At 35.3% G+C, this 13,416-nt stretch overlaps 1 pseudogene across 1 annotated transcript; it reads right to left on the reverse strand.

The window, feature by feature from the left end:
• Positions 1-8,868: 8,868 nt before the first annotated feature.
• LOC149540606 (putative aldo-keto reductase 2) lies at positions 8,869-12,641 on the reverse strand (annotated as a pseudogene). Its single transcript, XR_016356423.1, has 5 exons — positions 12,379-12,641; positions 11,893-12,089; positions 10,170-10,349; positions 9,882-9,983; positions 8,869-9,431 (listed from the first exon to the last, which is right to left on the reverse strand). The product of XR_016356423.1 is annotated as a putative aldo-keto reductase 2 (transcript).
• Between the last annotated feature and the right edge of the window lie 775 nt (positions 12,642-13,416).

Below are 13,416 nucleotides of genomic sequence, written 5' to 3' on the forward strand. Positions count from 1 at the left end.
CTCTTAGCCTCACTTAACTTCTTAGAATGGAAAGCCACCGGTCTACCCTCTTGACTTAGGACAACCCCAATTGCTACATTGCTAGCATCACATTCAATGGTGAATAGCTTCTCAAAGCTTGGCAACACCAAAATAGGTTGGGTAGCTGTTCTTTCCTTCAACAACTTGTAGTGCCTGCCCCTAGTTTACATTTTTCGAGCTACATTTATGTTATGATTGCCAAACTCTTTTAGGCCAATTTATGTTTGATGAGTAGTATTATTATTTTAGAGATTATCAGATGATGTTTACACTCAGTTTATTATATGATGAGATTACTTGGTACTCTATATTTCATGCATGTATGATGATTATTCAATGGTTTTAGTTATCGATGATGATTAGTTAGATGGCTTATTATTTCATGTGCCTCTTATGGATACTTACCCCATACTGCATGTGTATGGTGTGCGTGTTGTTTTATTTATGTATGGTGTTTCTGATATGGTTAAGGAAGGGAGTCGTAGTCACCTGCTAGTCGGGATCTACACGATGCACCACTTCCTGCCATTGCCTGTTTAGCTTAGAATATTGTGTTTGTACATGCGTGGATTTTATGCAGGTTGCAGGTACCGGGTATCGACTTCCCTGAATTGTCAGGATGAGCGTACCCTATCGCACTGTCTCAATGGTAAGAGAGGGGAGATAAACTCTTAAGTCCAAATCCTAAACCCTCTAGCCAATTGTCCTAATTGATAATTAGGACAAGTATCTGAGTTAGTACCCTCCGAATGCATCAAATGATGTAATTTTGTGATTATAACCTTTTTGTTTGATGTGGTATGTATTTTTCTATGATGGGTTTTCGTATGTTGCTTTATGAGTCCTTGGTGTATTTTTCTATTAATTAAGTCTAATTAAAAAGACAAATTAATGATTTAATTTAATAAGGAATTATTATGATATCTTTATATTTAATTAATTAATTAATTAATTAAATAAAAGAATTAAAGTTGGAAATTAAAGTTTAAGATATATTTAGAATAGGATAATATTTATTTAATTTAATAATAATATATTTGGAGTTCATTTTTAAATAAATGCTAAGTATTATTGTTATTTAAATTAATTAAATATGTTATCAATTAAGTTCTAAAATAAATTAAAAAAAGTTGAAAGATATTAATTTTATTAAGAATTCTAGATCGCATGATCTAAACATGAGTTAAATATAAGAATTAAATTAAAAGATTAAATTATAAAAATTAATAATGTTATTTTAATTTCTTAAAAGTGCACATAAGATTTAAAGTAATAAATTAATTAAGAATTGAAGTCAAGTGAAATTTTAAATAAAGTTATTTAATCATTCAACTTAATGTGCATGAAAGTTGAATGCAAAAGAATTAGAAAAGATAATAAAAGTTAATTTGAGTTAACTAAGTTGTGAAAAGAGTCTTCTCGGGTAAACGCACAATTAGTGCCCCGAATTGAGGAGAATTTTCTTATCACAACTTTGGGGGTTCATTTTTTTAGAGAGAGGAATTTGGACGGGAATTAGGAGGAAGACAATTTTTGGAAGAAAATTTCAGAAGGCTGATACGAAGAAAGTCTCGAAGGGAAAGGTTATTGAGAGGAGCGAATTCGCATACAGTTTTCTGGAGGTTGCATAATAGCATCAGGATCAGGTAGGGTCTTGTGTTTTTTATCCATTAAATTTGCAATTATCCCTTCCTGCCTTCTTCGTGTCTGGGGTTTGTAGATATGAATTCTCTGTTATAAAAGTTTTAAGCTTTCAATCTTGTGAAGCTATTAATTATTCGTCAATAATATCTGTATCCATGGAGACTGGATGAATTAATTAGAACCCTTGTTTTTCCTGATTTAGAAATTAAGATATAATTTGATAAGGGTTTTGTTTTTAATGAAATTGAAAAGTTCTAGATAAATAAAAAAAATAAATAAATAAATAAATAAATATATATATATATAAAGCCTGCGGCCAAAGCCGACGGGCTTTAAAAGTGGGGAAGAATTTAATTCCGTTTTTTATTTTTTTTTATATAATTTTTTTTAATGATTAAAAAACGAAATTTTATTTAATTAAAAATTTTAAATAATAAAAATTATAATATATTCAATTTTTATAATATATTAAACTTTTTAAATATTTAATAAATAAATATTAATTGCATAGATATAGTTGTAGATTTTAATTTATTAATAATTTTGTTTAAATATTAATAAATTAACAATTAGTAGTGGGATTAAAATAATTAATTAGATCTAATGAATATTGATTAATTTAATTAAAATTAGTTTAATTAAGTTAATTAATAATGAATTTTATTTGACTAAATTATAAATTTGGATATTGATTTAATGAAAGTTATTATAGAAATGGGTTATTCGAAAAAGGGTAGTTGTGAAAACTTTGTTACTTGAATTCGACATTAAACTAAATCACAAACCTTACCTTAACTTAAATAATATACTTTCAGATCCAATCTCTGAGACTTTGATGTTGTCTTTATACTTTGAATGTTTTGGGGTTGGTTTAGCGTTGACCAGTTCAGGTTGTTACCAGAGGCTCGGGGTTTGTGAATGTGATGTCTTGATGATTTGGTCTCGATCTTTCTTAAACCTGACCATGGTAATGTGATGAAGTGCTCTATGACATGATTGTGTTTACTGTTTGTGATTGCTTTCCAGTTCCTTGTGTGAAGCTGAGATGTATGTATTTGAGAATACCTAACTTAACCATTTCTGAGTCTCGATCAGTTATACTTGTATTACTTTCTGGTTGCTCATTAGAGAACCATTGGATTTTGTGACTTATCATTGATGCCTTCAGTTGCTAATAGAGAACTGTCGTGATTACTTGATTACTATTTGATGTTATCTGTTGCTCATGAAGAACTGATATATTTTGTGGATTATCTTTTTATGATATTTTCAGTTGCTCGCATAGGACTGAGATGGTTTTATTATGATTCTTTGATTTATGAGTTCATGAGCTAGGGTAGGTTATCTATGTGTAGAGTCGGGAAGTGGCTTGCAATGGGGGTCGGAGCCCTAAGTGGCTGCCTTGAGAAACCCATTGTAAGTCGTTTTTAATAAGTGAAAACATTTACACTAAATGAGAGAAAATGAACCTAATAAGATAATTGTATGTTCTCTCCCATGCCATGAGTGCTAGTACAGACTAGGATGGGGTAGAGAGGACGCTTGGTTACGACCTTGCATACCATAGTATGCCTCGTTAGTACGAGAGGATACTAGTGGCCGCAGGATCAGTAGGGACCCGGGATTCCTAAGGGATTGCTCGGGTAACTTCTACATGACTTTTGCGATGACACTTTCCCGCTTGCATATTAGGTTTCCTACGTGTCTTGTGGTACCTCTGGGATTTAGATGTCGATCTTTTTAGGAACCCTTGAGTTGGCATACTTATAGGATCTCCTGGACTTAGAAAGTATTTATGATTATAGGTTTTGTTATCCTATTTGGGACTTGAGACTATCTCCTCAGCGCGGTGGGAGTGGACCATTTAGGTTCCACGCGGTCGGGTGGTAGTGCTTTTACTCTTACCATTGAGATCCGTTCCGTGGTCACCGTGGCTGGAGTTTTCGTGATTGGCATTTACCTACACTATGTTCTTGGATTAGTATGATGGATGATTAGATTTTATGATAGATGTTTTATCATTATGGATGTATGGATGTATCATGTATGGTGAATAATTTTCATATATTTTTACTGTACTTTGTATCATGGATTTGAGGATGTTGTATCTTGATCTTTACATATGTATATTCTTTTAAGCCTTTCATACCCTATGACATGTACAGTGGATGAATGAGCATTCCGAATTAATTTGCCAAGAAGCATTCGGAACAAATGTATATTATGGATATTGGAGTTTCTGATTATTCTTCTATATGTATGTGTTAGTTGTTAGACTTAGAATTAATTAAATTTAAACGTGACTCAACGTCTTGGGATCTTTAAGAAATGTAACTTGCAATGTATGTTTGTCGATGATTACATGTTATTGCTTCCGCTACTATTTGTTTGATGTGTATGTCATACTTTCTTACTTTTAAAAAAAAAAAAAAAAAAATGTTTAGTAAACTTAGTGAAACTTTAGGTTAATTCTTTTGGATCCCTTGGCGGGGCGTTACACAACTCAAAGCTCTTGTTAGCATCTTCATTCCACACAAACTTGGTTTTCATTCCTCCTCTGATAGTATCCATCATAGGAGCACAAATTGCACTAAATTGTCTTATAAACTTCCTATAGTATTATGCAAGACCATGAAAACTCCTTAACTCAGTTGCTGACCTTGGAGTAGGCCAATTCATGATAGCCTCTACCTTGCTCTTATCCATTTTCAGATTGCCATGAGATAAAACAAACCCAAGATATACCAGTTCTGATTTGATGAACTCACACTTCTCCAAATTGATCATCAACTTCTCTTCATGCAGCTTCTTGAAGACAATATCAAGATGTTTCAAATGTTCACTCTTTTTCTTGCTAAAAATCAGTATATCATCCAGATATACAACTACAAACTTGCCTATGTAGTCCTTGAGTACTTCATTCATGAGCCTCATGAATGTAGAGGTGGCATTTGACAATCCAAATGGCATGACAAGCCATTCATACAGTCCTTCATTAGTCTTGAAGGCTGTCTTCCACTCATCTCCTTCATGGATTCTTATTTGGTGATAGCCACTCTTCAAGTCTATCTTGCTATAGTACTTTGCTTCACCTAAACAATCCATTAAGTCTTCAATCCTAGGGATAGGGAACCTATACCTTATGGTTATCCTATTGATAGCCCTTGAATCAGTAGACAGCCTCCAATTCCCTCCCTTCTTAGGTGCAAGTATGGTGGGTACAACACATGGACTAATACTCTTTCTAATTAGGCCTTGGTCTAAGAGCTCTTGTATTTGCCTTGCTATTTCCTCATTTTTTTGAGGGGTCATCTTATAGGCTGCTTTGTTAGGTAGGGTAGCTCCTGGGATAAAGTCTATCCTATGACTTATGGCTCTTTGAGGGGGTAAGGTTGAAGGTTGACCATCACTTACAATGCCTTGGTAAGTCTACAACATACCTTGAATCTCCTTTGGTAATTCAGTCTTCTTAGTCACCTTGTCTTCATCTCCTTCTCTTGGTTTCAACATCAATGCATACCCTATGCCTTCACCTTCTTCCATGGTTTGTAGGAACTCTTTTTCACCTACCATAAGAACATTTGGACCTACTGTCTTTACTTCAACATCCTCCAACAATGACTAAATTTTGAAGGTAGTATTATCCTTCTTAAAAGAATAGGAATTCTTTCCTCCATCATGTCTGGCTTGACGGTCAAATTGCCAAGGTCTACCTAGGAGCAAATGACATGCATCCATAGGCAACACATCACATAAAACTTTGTCTTTGTACCTTCCAATGGAGAACTCCACCCATGCTTGTTCATTTACTAACACATGTTGACCCTTATTGAGCCAAGTAACCTTGTAAGGATTGGTATGGGATATCCTTTTCAATTTGAGCTTGCTGACTGCTTCTTCTGACACTATATTATCAGTAGAGCCTGAATCAATAATGACCCTACATACTTTTCCCATTATCTTGCATTTGATTCTAAACAAAGATCTTCTTTGGCTTGGCTCCTCCTTTAGCGGCTCCTTGATTAGAGTTCTCCTCATTATGAGATTCTCCCCTTCCTCTCAGTTTAATGGAATCTCAGAATGTTTATCTCCTGCATTAGTGTCTTCATGAACAAGGTTAGCTCTCTTATCACCTCCTTGTGATGAGCCACCTTTCTCAGGGCATCTATAGGCAGGGTGCCCCATTTGATTGCAATGGTAGCACTTCATGTTGGCAAAATAATTGTCTCTTCCTCTTTGTGAAGAACCACCACTTCTTCCTCTAAAGTTAGAGTTAGAATTCCTTCCTCTACCACCTCTACTTGAGCTTCCTTCTTGCTGCTCACTGAATTTTACCTCACCTTGAGCTCTAGAATCAGAACTTCTTCCACCATAGCCACCTCTTTGACCTTTTGTATCTTTTCCTTTGCCTTTACCTTTGGAGCTATCTTGCTTTCTCTTGCTCTTCTCCTCTATCTTCAAGGCCATTTGATAGCATTGCCTAATGGATTTGAAGTTCACTAGGCTCATCTCTTCTTAAATAGACCATTTGAGACCATTCAAATACCTTGCTAGCTTGATGCTCTCATCTTCAACTACCTTGGACCTCAAACGCAATTTTTGAAACTCTTCGATATATGCTTGGACATCCAAATCTTTTTGCTTAAGATTTTGTCTCCTTCTATGCATTTGGACTTCATAGTCATCAGGAAGATATGTTTGCTTGACTTTGGATACCATACCCTTCCATGTCACAATAGGACCTTTACCATCCTTTTCCCTCTCAGTTTGCACAAACTTCCACCAAGTAAGAGCTAAACCTCTTAGTCTAGACTTGGTCACCATTACCTTTTGTGCTTCAGAGATACCATCACATTCAAAATGGTTCTCAATGCTGTCTATCCAATCCACAACTGAATCTGGATCCATTTGTCCACTAAAAAGTGGAACACCTTCTAAAGCCTTGCCACTCAATGCCTTCAATGCTTTCAAGAATGGCTCTTCAGGAAGAACAGGATCAGGAGCTGGTGCTTCTTCCTCCAACTCTAACTCCTTCTCCTTTGCTTCAGCTTCTTCTTTAAGGTCAATCTTCTCTTTGACCCTATCAGCTTTGTCTTGGAGTCATTGTTGTATATATTTTTAGGAGTTAGGTTTCGTGAAAGCATTAAGAACTATATATTATGCTAGGCCCTAGGCGATTTTGTGCAACCCGGTTAGAGGTTTAGAGGTGAAAAGAGTGAAGAAACATTGTGTGGTTGTACGTATCCGTATTGCTCCAAGAATTTTTCATGAAGATAAACATCATATCTATCCATTCTATGCATATAGGAGTCATACCAGTCGTTTAGGATTTGCTTTGAGCAAGTTTGCTATCAAAACCACAGTTCAGTCCTAGAAATTAGGCCTATTAGGCATCTTATTCTTGTTTATAGGAAACCCTTCCGGAAGAAAAACCTCACCCTCCAAAACTCGCACAATGTATTATCAAATCAAGATGATTACAATACACTTGCAATGCAAGTTCTTACAAGAGTGTATCACCACAACTCGAACTTGGAGAGACTCCTTTTAGCACCAGTCTTGCAAACTAAACTCAATTACACAAATACCTCCCCAAGCCCTCCTTTTATAGTGATTTTACAACCTGGAAACCACTTATGGTTTTACAAAACCATGAACAAAACTACCATGCCACATGTTACCCATTTTTTACATTTACATTTCCAATATGGAAAAACAACCAGGTTAAAATAGTAATCCCGTCCACAATTTTGTCTCTTAGTCTAGACCCCTATAAAAGTCACAAAATGAGTCATCAAGGCTCTACAAATAGCCTACCTATATTCTACTAAGGACAAGACTCATTTAACAACTCACTAACCACTTTCCAATGCATAAACAAGTGGAAAACTTCCACAAACAAATTTCAGAATTTTCCAAGAAAACTTCCACAAACAAATTTCAGAATTTTTCAAGAAAAGATTGCAAGGTTGAGACACATGTTTTTCAACACTCGAAGCCCAATCACAGCTCGCATGCCGTAGGGGCTGAACCAAAATGTGAAGCTTAACATCATCCATGTTTAAGCTGTATAAGAATGTTCAAGCTGTTGATAAAGAATAGTCGAGAATGGTACGTTTATATTGAATGTCCGGCATTTTCTCGTCAACATTTACGGGCTTCTTCCTGCAATGGCATTGCTTTCGTCATTGTTACAGATTAATATGTTTCGCAAATTGTATCTATCCCTTCAGCAAATTACGGCAAGCAAAATATCTGTGATAAAATTCTATTTTCAGTGAGAAAAATAAGGACCAGAAAGCGCGAGATCCTGAAAAAAATTAACCTTCAATACTTCGCTGTCAATTTGGCTGAATCTAATTTTTTCAGCGAACCGTGTGGTCAAATAAGAGGTATATACATAGTTTTCAAATCCAATGCACCTGCTCAGTTTTACCTTTTTCCTACATATATATAGTTTTGATTGCGGATTTGTGATCGTTAAATTTCATTTGAAGTTCTTCCTTGGACCGATATGAAGTACACTTAAGCTTGTGGTTAGTTTTTCGTTTTTCGTGAAGATATCTGAAGAATAGTTGAAGGCAAAGACAAGGATTGAATATTGCTTTTACTCTGGTCTTCAAACGAGCTAGCTATTTCTAGCTATTTTTAGTCTCTTATCATTTTAATTGCGGGGATTTGTAGTCATTGGATTAAGGTCCCAGATTGGAAAATAATCTAACGGAATCAATTTTATTCAGCTTTCTCCATTGATATTGGCCTCATTTTTCTTCAAGCCCCCTTCATCGTCATTTCACTTAAATTTCTTCTGAATTTTCGCTGCATTAGGGATAGGGTTAGGGTTGTTAGGGTTTCTCGCGGCTTGCTGCTTAGCCGGTAAATAATGACTCTCACAGATAATTTTTCTATCCACGGGTTGGCCACTGCATCTGTACTGCCTACAACCAGATCTCTTGCACCGCTTCTCGAAAGCTATGCCCTCCTTTGCGGCCATCTCCTTCTCTAGATTAAAACTCCCCCCCTTATACAACATTAAAATCTCCTCCATTTTATCGCTACCAATTAATACTCTGAATCCTAGCCTAATCAGCTAACTATTTCTCTAAATATATTACACATTCCGTCCACAAAATTTTACGAGATTAAGATCAATCTATATGAAATACTGCGAGCTCTGAGCTATTCGATTGCAACAGAATACTATACTATAATAACCATATTTTACAGACTGCGAAAAATATTATAATAGCTATATATTACTGATAGAGGAAAACAAGAATATCAAAAACCATTTATATAGAACATTTTTGTATATTTTTATTTCTTCACATGCCTTTATTCATCTAGCTCTGCCCTGCACTGCCTTTATCTCAGGCAAGTATTGCAATGCATACTTAAGAGACGTACAAATGTTTATGTGCTCTCATTCAATGTAGAGTTTTGTAAGGTGGTGTTTCTGAATTCGTCCAGCTCAATTGCATAGTCTCTGACCTGTTTCGAGCTCCTGCTGCAGCATCCAAAGGAAAAATGGCCTCAATGTCCTTCATGTCATCTGCAGTCAGATTTAGAGAGAGGGAGAATATATTATTTTCCAGGTTCTCAATCTTGGTGGTTCCTGGTATGGGCACAACATCAATCCCCTGGTGCTGAACCCATGCAAGAGCAACCTGGCTTGGGCTGCACCCTTTTCGTACACTGATCTCACCTAGCTTTTGGAATAGAGCTTGGTTGTGCTCAAGATTCTAACTTTGAAGCCTTGGAATCCCCTGTTTCAACAAATCAATTATGTGATCTGGGTCAATCTACAATCATAAAATCAATTGAAAGTAATTATTTCCTTCAATTCTCCATGATTCCCCTGTTTAACAAATCAATTATAACCTACAGTCAGAAAATCAAATGAAAGTAGTTTTCACCTTAAATGCTCCATTTGATCTTCCAACATAGATTATGTTCAGATTATTATACTTTTTAAAGAAAGGTAAACACTTTTGATTTGGAACTGTGAATCAATGAGGTTATAATTGAGGGGACCTCATCTCAATTCAAACATTGAACAATAGTGTCCTGAGAGGTTAGACCCATAATGACAAGAACACTATTAGCTATCATAATATGCCAATGCTAACAATTTATGTTCAAATTTGATTTTGGTCTATCAAATCTTATTATTTGAATTTGATCCTCATAAGTAAAAGAAAAATCCTATCCTTTACCTTACGAAAGTCATTGTCCGTTAAACTTTCAAGAAGTTTTGCTCCCAAGGCAAAGAAACCCCTGCCTAAAGGGCTGTATACCACAATTCCAATCCCCAACTCCTTGACAATGGAGAAAACGAAATTGAATTAACTGGTATCTCATAGGGCTTGTTTAAATTGTTGAAAGTTCTTTTTCAAAATTGCCGACTATGAACCTTTGGTATAAATCCTGATTAAAAAATGTTTGTTCCAAGTTCTCTGCCTAAATGAAGTTAAAATAGAATTACTGATATTGTTTTGTCACACTATGTACCTGCAAGTGGGAATAATTTGGGCCTCAGAATCCCTAGTCCAAAGAGACCATTCAAGCTGGACAGCAGAGATTGGATGCACTGCATGAGCTCTACGTATTGTTGAAGCAGAGGCTTCGGACAGACCCACATATTTTATCTTTCCCTCTTCTACCAACTTCTTCAGTTCAACCATCTGTTAAAAAAGGTCAAGTACGTTATTATTTATCAGACTTCTTTTCTTTTCTTTTGTCCTCCTAAACCATGCAACCTTGATGATTCAGGCATTATAATAGCTTGATAAGAGAACATTTTGCAGAAAAAATAGTATCAAACAACAAAACTAAAATAAAGAAAATCAGAAATAGTCACATAACACATTACGTGGTTCACCATTAAATACTACATTTACTAGAAAGCAGGATAATGCCTTTGATAAGTAGGAGAGATTTTCCACAACACATAAAATCGTGATATTGCTATCAGGATTTAACTGTGTAATTTTTGAGTCAAACTCATTGACCCATGTTTCATTAGTAGTGATTCACAACTAAGTTGCCGGTTCAGGTTTGGCTCCAAGTTTGAAGTTCAAGAACTGGTTCGCAAGTTCGTCAAAATTTTGGAAAGGGGTTTGGGTTTGTTTTGGTTCATTAGTACAAAGACATGTAAAAATTATAAAAATGCATGAGTTAAAATTAGAATGTAGCATAGTAGTGTAAACATATTTAAACAACAAAACACCATAAACAGTTAAACTTGTAATCATAGTGATCATACTATCATATAGATCAATCAACTTCAACATCAAAGATTCAAAACATTTGACAAAATAACCTGTTTGGAAACATAAAATGACAAGAAAGGCCACCAAAAGCAATTCAAAACTACTTTTAGGGTTGTGGATGCCAAAAACATTTAATTTTTGCTGAAAAAAGCACTTTCCAACCATCCATGGGGCCCAGTTTGCTGTGGGTTCGAACTGGGTTCAAACTTTTTGGTGCTGGTTCAATTTGAACCCGATCGAACCCGCAAGGCGAAATTCAAACCCTGGCTGAACTGAGTCCGAACAGGACCAGAACCGTGAACTGGTTTGAACTTTTCATGGTGTGTGGGGGGGGGCGCAGGTTCACACGAATCCATCTCTCATGAGAATAAATGTAACACATAGCACTCATTGGGTCTAGGTTGATGCTCACAGAGGTGAAGCACAGGGACTTCCCAGGAGGTCACCCACCTCTATACTATTCCAGCTTGAGCGTGCTTAACTACAAAGTTTCCTCCACAGCTAAACCTGCTCTGCTTGCAACCCCATTTGCAAAGCCTTTGCCAACTGTTATACCTTATGAACCATTCATTAGAAAGCTCCTTAAGCTCATTAAGTGATAAGTGCGAGATATTTTCCACAGCACGTCAAATGGTGATATTGCTATTAGAATATAACTATGTAATCTTTGAGTCAAACTCATTGACCCATGTTCTACTCTTTCTCACACACCATACATAACATGCACTCATTCTTTTATTCAAATGTTTAACTCTTCAAATATGAATCTAGACAGCAAAGAAAATGAAAGAAATGGTCAAGTGAGGGGACTTCACATTCTTAACAATCTTATGAATCACAGTAGTTTGAAAAAAGATTATCTTGTCGCAACGTTGCAGGTTTGAAATCTTAAATCTTATAATAGCTTGTCCAAGAAAAAAAGGTAAAAGATAACAGATTTAAAATTTGAACTTACAGTAGCTTCTGTTGGCACAGTGGTATCCACTCTGTGCTGATAATAAAGATCAATGTAGTCTACATCGAGCCTCTTAAGGCTTGCTTCACAGGCAGATCTGACATATGCAGGATCACCCTTCGCACCAAATTCTCCATTAGTCCAAATCAATCCAAACTTAGTAGCAATCTGCACCTTCTCTCTGACGCCTTTCAGAGCTTATTTAGTAACAATAGAGGCATATTGCATGAAATTAAGTTCATATATTTCACAGATGAAATATTGCAAACAAGATTGCTTAAGAACTGAAAACAAGATATGCTTGTGGAAGAGACCATGGACAATATTGTTTTGAATCGATGGTTTTAAAAAAATGCATCTTTTAATTCACATTAAATCATTTTTCAATGATGCTTTATACAGTTTTCCTAAATGGGCGATCTGCAAAGCTTGTAAGTAGTATTTTCAAACCCGTGGAAGTGTCAGAATAAGATCTGGTTACATGACAAACCTTTCCTATAAGTATTTCATTGGTTTCTGGTCCATAAACGTCTGAAGTATCAAGAAAAGTGACACCTCTTTCCACAGCATAGCGAATGAGATCTATCATCTCTTGTTCAGGTTTGGGAGGGCCATACGAAAAGGACATACCCGAACATCCCAAACCCTGTTCAGACACACAAAGTCCTTGCTGCCCCAACTTTTTCATACCCACATTCTTCATGACTCTATTTTGTTCTCTGCAGATATCAATAGAATTGTAAGTGTTATGTCACAATTGTTTCCTATCTACAACTTATCGCCATTTTATAATGTAACATGTTTGAACTAAAACATCAGTCGAATAGATTCGTTGGAATTTATCATTACCTGACATGGTTTTGATATTAGGGAAAATATATATATGAAAATATAATCAGAAAGACTCTGTCCACCACATTTTTGTTTAAAATAAGATAAAATATTCATTAAGTTTGTAAATGTAAACTTTGTATATTAATATTAGTTTTAATTTAATTTGTTGTTTGTCTTTTATGGACAGTGACATGATTTTTACATATTTTACAGAGTAAAATATATAAATGTCAATGTCATATCTTCAAAGTCCATGCAAGCTCAACTTGAAGCAATATTTAAAAAATCAAAGCAAAGTTTAGGGATAGGTCCAAACAACGAGAATCAACAACTGTTGTTAGACAATGAAAGTTATATGCTAATATTGCTCTATTAAAAGACCATCAAGAATCAATTCCTTCCTAACTAGTAAGAGCACCTTCCCCTTGTTGATCTTCGTCTACAAGTTGGTAGCAACAAATAAGATGAAAATAGGCAAGGAGGCTAGACAGCACATAAGTAACATGATTCTTGGGTTGCCAACCTTATACAAACAGAAAAATAAACTAAATAAATGAATTCAAAACTAAATGAAAAGAATAGTTTTACATCTTGAACAATAAAAATGTGCATTTTCCTTAAACCACTAAGAATAAATTGAAAATTTATCTAGGAGAAAGAACAAAAAATGACATAAAGAAATACAGAACT

This window comes from Cupressus sempervirens, chromosome 9 (genome assembly GCF_028749045.1).
Source record: "Cupressus sempervirens isolate cs-2001-9-10 chromosome 9, ASM2874904v1, whole genome shotgun sequence".
In the NCBI taxonomy this organism is placed as follows: domain Eukaryota; kingdom Viridiplantae; phylum Streptophyta; class Pinopsida; order Cupressales; family Cupressaceae; genus Cupressus; species Cupressus sempervirens.